Here is a 5,981-nt window from a genome sequence, read left to right on the forward strand (position 1 = left end):
TGAGCAGATCACCTAGTCTGACCCTCTGCCCTAGGCAGGAATGAGGACTGGGATCATAATACCCTAGCCAGATAGCGATCCAACCTACTTTTGAAGACCCCCAAGGTAGGGGAGAGCACCACCTCCCTTGGGAGCCCATTCCAGAGCCTGGCAGCCCTAACCAAAAAGTAATGCCTCCTGATACCAAGCCTGAACCTGCTCTCAATCAATTTGTGACCGTTATTCCTTATTATCCCAGGTGGTGCCCAGGGGAACAGAGCCTCACCTATTTTCTGCTGGTTCCCCTGGTGAGTTTATAGATGTCCACCAGATCTCCTCTGTCTTCTCTTGTGGAGGCTGAACAGATTCAGGCCCTTTAGTGTATCTTTGAAGGGCCTGGCCTGCTGCCCCTTGAACATGTGAGTGGCCTTCCTCTGAACCCTCTCAATGCTACATCTCTCTTGAAGTGTGGCACCCAGAACCGGATGTAGTACTTCAACTGTGGCCTGACCAGTGCCGCACAGAGGGGAAGGATCACCTCCCTGGACCTGCTTGTGATGCATCTGCACGACAAGGTGCAGTTAGCCTTACTGACTGTTTCCTCGCATTGGTGGCCATGTCCATCCTGGAGTCAACAATGACTCCAGGATCCTTTCAGCCACTGTGTTGTTGAGAAGGGTGTTCCCCAGCCTATAGGTGTGTTGCTTTTTCCTTCTCCCTAGATGCAGCACCTTGCACTTGTCTGTATTGAATTCCATCCTATTTTCATCCTCCCACCTCTGTAACCTGTCTAGATCTAGTTGAATTCTGTCCCTCCCCTCCATTGTGCCCACTTCTCCCCACATCTTATTCTTTCACATATTATCAGGTTTGCATATAACCTTGCATAACTAGTATTCCTGGCAATTATGGAGAGACTGCTATCACTTTCAAAGCTAAACCTGCAAAATATGCTTTTTATGGTTTTAGCTAAATGGTCACATGCTTTACCTTTATTTCCTCCAGCACTATTTAATAACTGCTAAGGAATTTCTTACGAAAAGAAAAGGACTTTTTGGTGATATGTATTATTGAACTAACTGCTTAGTTAGGAGAAATGTTAGACTAGTTTTCAGGAATAAAGAAATTCCTTATCAGTCACCTTTTCCCACTTTCCTTTCTCCATGGAACCATCTCTCCAGTGTGTGAATGATTTCTGTTGCTTCCATCATATGAATTGTTGTGATGTTACCCCTAATTAACCATTATTTGGTTTTTAAGTTTCTTAAATTAAAACAGTATTTTTGTTTTGCTGATTTTTCTGAAATTTTATTTATTTCATCCATACCTGAGGTGACTTTCTTTCTCTAAAATGATAGCCTGCCCCTTAAGAGGAGGCAGCCAGCCTGGCTGAGGGCCTGCAACTTTGTGAAGGCAAATGAGAAAATGGTTTGCTTGGAGCCAAAATCCCTACCAGGCTGAACCAGAAGGAGGTGTGGAGAACCACCAGAGATGGGACACTCCCACAAGCCTTCTGTGGAAAGACAGGTGCCACAGTGGACCCCTCCCAGTGTCTAGAACAACAAAGGTTATTTTTTTTGTTTTGTTTTTTTCTTGTTTTATTTGTTAAGGCTAAGTACAGACAATCAAAAAAACCAAGGCTGAATCGATTCAATCTTCATGGGTTAGTCTAAGCTGCATAGACTGAACCAATAAGCAAGTGAACAGACATTCACTTTTGATTCTGAAAATGCAGCCACATGCCTGCAGTGGCTCAGGCCAGAAGCCCGGGGGCGCTAGAGCATGCCTCCCTGTTCAGCTGGAGCAGACAGCTTGAGTTAAGGCTAGCCTACCCACCCTGAGAGGGTCCTCCTGGGATGCTGGAGGACTGTGAGTTAACTTGAATCTAAAGCAGATCTGGGACCGAAGTTCAATTGACAAATGTAACCTAAATCAGTTAAGTCTGATACTACATCCATCTAGGTTTATCTTAGACCATTTTTTACCACTTTGAGCACAGTTTATGTGCACTGAACTTCTGTTGCGTTACAGATGTGAACCAGTTTCTGATCACTTATATCAGTTTATGTGCAACTTCTGTCCCTACCCTAAAAGACAGTATATTTCTGGGGCTTGTTAAGAGGTGCTTGGGGAGCAAAAGCTTGGTTGAAGAGGCCTGGAGATAGCAATACACTACATTCCCAAAAATATCGCCTGCACTGCTCTATCCACTATAGGACACTTTCCATCTCCAACTGATTTCCGAAAACTGGACTAGGCTCTTTTGCCTTAATCTTACAAATGATACAAAAGGAGTGAGGTGCCTGCAAGGAGCTGTAGTGACTTCAATCCAGTGCCTTTCTAACTGATACAAGTTACCAGCTGAAAGATTAAAAGTCACTTTCAATTGTTTAGGACAAGAATTCGGCCACTTCACATTATTATGGCCATATACAGTGCCACATAAATAGTTGTTACAAGTCCTGTCATACATACAGAAAGCCACTGACTTAGTGCTTCTCCATTGCTCTGAAATATCTCAGAAGAATTTCATGACAATATCTCCTGCATTCTATCAGTGCAGAGGAGGATTGGAACCGTATAAGTCATCACAGAAAGAAGTGGTGACTTGGAGCACTGGGATGAAATTGGATAAACAAGTTCAAGGTGATAGTTTTAGGGAGCAAAGACAGAAAGCTTTGCTATAAGCTAGAGACTTCACCATTGGAAATGACAGAAGAGAAGAAAGACCTCTTCTAACTTATTAACTGTCCACAGGATGGCCATGAGTCTGCAATGCAATGAACCTCTGAAAAGAGCAAATTTGATCCTTGCATATATCATGTGAGCTATTACTAGTGGACAGAGAGAAGTATTAATGCCACTGTAGTTGTACAAGGCCCTGTTGGGACCTCATCTGGAAATCAGTGTACATTACTGTTCATCCATGTTTAGACACATGACCTCCAACTGCAGAGAAAGGCAATTAAGATGATCATGGGCATAGAAAGCCTGTCTTATAAGAGCAGACTAGAACTGATTTGTTTAGCCTAGCAAAAGGGAAAGCTAAGAGGGGATATCTATAAATAAATCAGAGAGATAAATAAGCTGTTTAAGCTAAAGGATGATGTTGGCACAAAAACAGATAGGAAGAAACTGGCAGTGAATAAATTTAGGTTTCTAACCATGAGAAGCATGAAGTTCTAGAACAGCCTTCCAAAAGAAATAGTGGGGGCAAAAAACCCAAACGGTTTCAAGATAGAGATAGATACATTTATGGAAGGAATTAGATAATGTGATGGTCTACAATATCAGGTGCTGGACTTGATATCCCATGAGATCCAATTCAGTCCTATTTTTTATGTTCCTAGCAACATCTTTGATGTTTTGATAAACAACAATTAAAGCCATATGATCCAACTGATGCCAGCAGGAACCGAAGGTGTTTACAGGAACAAAGGTTCAATGAGGATCTTGTAGAGGGGGGAAAAAAGGCATTTTCAGAATGGGGTTGAGAAATTCAAAGGAATTTTGAAGAGTCACTTTACAAACATATGTGAGAAACAAGGATTTCTTAGGGTAATATCTGTTATAGAACCAACTGTATAATTGGGATAGAGACAGACAAGCGTTTGAATGCAAGGCATTAGTCAATGAGGAGTCAAAAGCCAAGACATCCTTTGCATATCTCAAGAACTACAAAGCAGACAAAGACTATAATTCATTTGTGCTCTAAAAAATGAAGCAGGGAGGAAGGATTCTATTCTCCCCTGTACCAATGCCTCACCTTTCCACTATATAGCTGAAGAAAAAGGACTGACTAAATGAACAAAAACAGCTGAGAGCATGGTTACCTTTCACCATGGTTATGGTTATGGTTACTATAAAAACAAAGAAGTCTTTAATAATTTCACAAGAATGAATTGTTTCTGCAAAACATATGCAGCGCATTTCAACAAGAAGTCTTATACTTTCTCTTCTGTACCTTAAATAAGTACTTAAAAATAAACAAAACAAAACTGAAAATGGTTGCAGTAGGTAAAATCCTGAAAATTTCCACTCTAGAAAAAGTACCATTATTACTAGAAGGGGGTTATAAGAAAAAAAAGAATTGGCTGCTTGGTAGCTGGTCTGAAAGAGAAAAATGGGTCAGAAAGTATGAATCACATAGAAATTGTCCTGGAAACTGAGGTACTCTTGGTGGGAAATAGACCAGAGTGGGAAGCAATGCAAATGAATTCCTTACAGCCATGAATATTAGACTGTGGGAAAGGTATCACCATCACTACATAGATCAAAGCCCAAAAGAGCAATAACTACAAACAAAATGTTGTGCAGAGTCACAAAGAGTGATAGTTTCCAAATCATGATACGCTCCATAGTCAATGGTGCAAAACATATACAGAGAACATTTATACTAAGACAGTTAAGTGAGGGTTTGTAAGTACTATTGTATTGGTGAATAATAATATGTGTTCTCTATGGTTCTGGGCAGATGTTGCAAGTAAGATGCAATTAATCTGTTAATCATGCCATAAGTACCTCTGGAACACATTAAAGTAATTAATGGTGAAACAAAATAGAAAACCAGCCACAAAAATATTCCACCAAGGATGTGTATTATTTTTGCAGCTGGTTTTTATCACACCTCAAATTGAATGTGCAGCAGAGCAACCAGAGCTGGCTCAAGACTGATATGGTCCTGACAATACCTGAAATTTTATTTATTTGATCCATACCTGAGGTGACTTTCCCTAAAATGATAGCCTGTCCCCTTAAGAGGAGGCAGCCAGCCTGGCTGAGGGCCTGCAACTTTGTGAAGGCTAATGAGAAAATGGTTCTGACAATCAGCTGATTGTTGGTCCCAGCCTGGGGTGACTTCCAGTGTAGTCCCAGGGCTGAGATCAACAATAAACTGGGATTTAGGGCTCTCTGTCAGGCCTGAGTATATAAGAAAGAGGCATGGCCTTCATATCCACCCTCTGGTTTGTAGCACTTAATGCCAGTAATTTAGGTCCACAGTAGTACAAACCCCACTGGGCAGCTGGACGCAGTTACTCCAGTTAGTTTTAAATAAAGCTGGGACCACTCCATCTAACCAAACTATAGTACCGAAGAGACACTCAAATTGCGAGACTGGACAATACGGTGTTGTGGACCCACAAAACTCCACAGTGCTACAAGATATGTACAGTACTTGCATATATGCAGTACTTCTAGACATAGAAATCATATTGACACAAAGAAAGCAAGCCGTCTCTATTAAATAAAGAGTTCCAAGTGTACATGTTTAAATGAAAAACTTTCTTTTGGGAATGACCCCAAGGGAAATTATTACAAAATGTGAGGTGCCCTGAATACTCTGAGGAGGTGTACAAAATATCCACTTAGAAAAGCTCTTAAATTGTCTTTTAATGCCTAGGACTTGAAAATAAGATCCAGGCCCATACAAACCAACGTGTCACTAAAAAAATTTTTAAAAAGGTTCTTTGGGATGCTAGTTTCATTTTAAATCTCTGAAAAATTGTGACTGGTAAAACTTACTTTGGTAGCAGCCCCATAAATCAGGCAATATATTGATATTCTGACAGAGACCTTTGCCTCTCACTCTACTTGTATGGGAATCAAATAGAACAGTGATTCTCAACCAAGGTGTTGTGGCCCACTAGGGAATCATCTTTTAAGAGTCCTGCGGGGTGCCACTCAATATTAGCACTGTTAGGTGTGCAAGCACTTACACATGATTTACAAAATAAACCCAGAGATTTGAAATAGGAATTCATTCAAATAGATTTCATAGACATTAGGGCTGGAAGGAACCTCGGGAGATCATCGAGTCCAGCCCCCTGCCCAAAGGGCAGGAAGTCAGCTGGGGTCATAGGATCCCAGCAGGATAAGCATCCAATTTACTCTTGAAGGTGTTCAATGTAGGTGCTTGAACCAACTCCGCTGGCAGACTGTTCCAGACCTTGGGGGCTCGGACAGTAAAGAAATTCTTCCTTATGTCCAGCCTGAAACGGTCT

The sequence above is a fragment of the Crocodylus porosus genome, unplaced genomic scaffold (assembly GCF_001723895.1).
Source record: "Crocodylus porosus isolate Cpor-Errol unplaced genomic scaffold, CroPor_comp1, whole genome shotgun sequence".
NCBI classification, from domain to species: Eukaryota; Metazoa; Chordata; order Crocodylia; family Crocodylidae; genus Crocodylus; species Crocodylus porosus.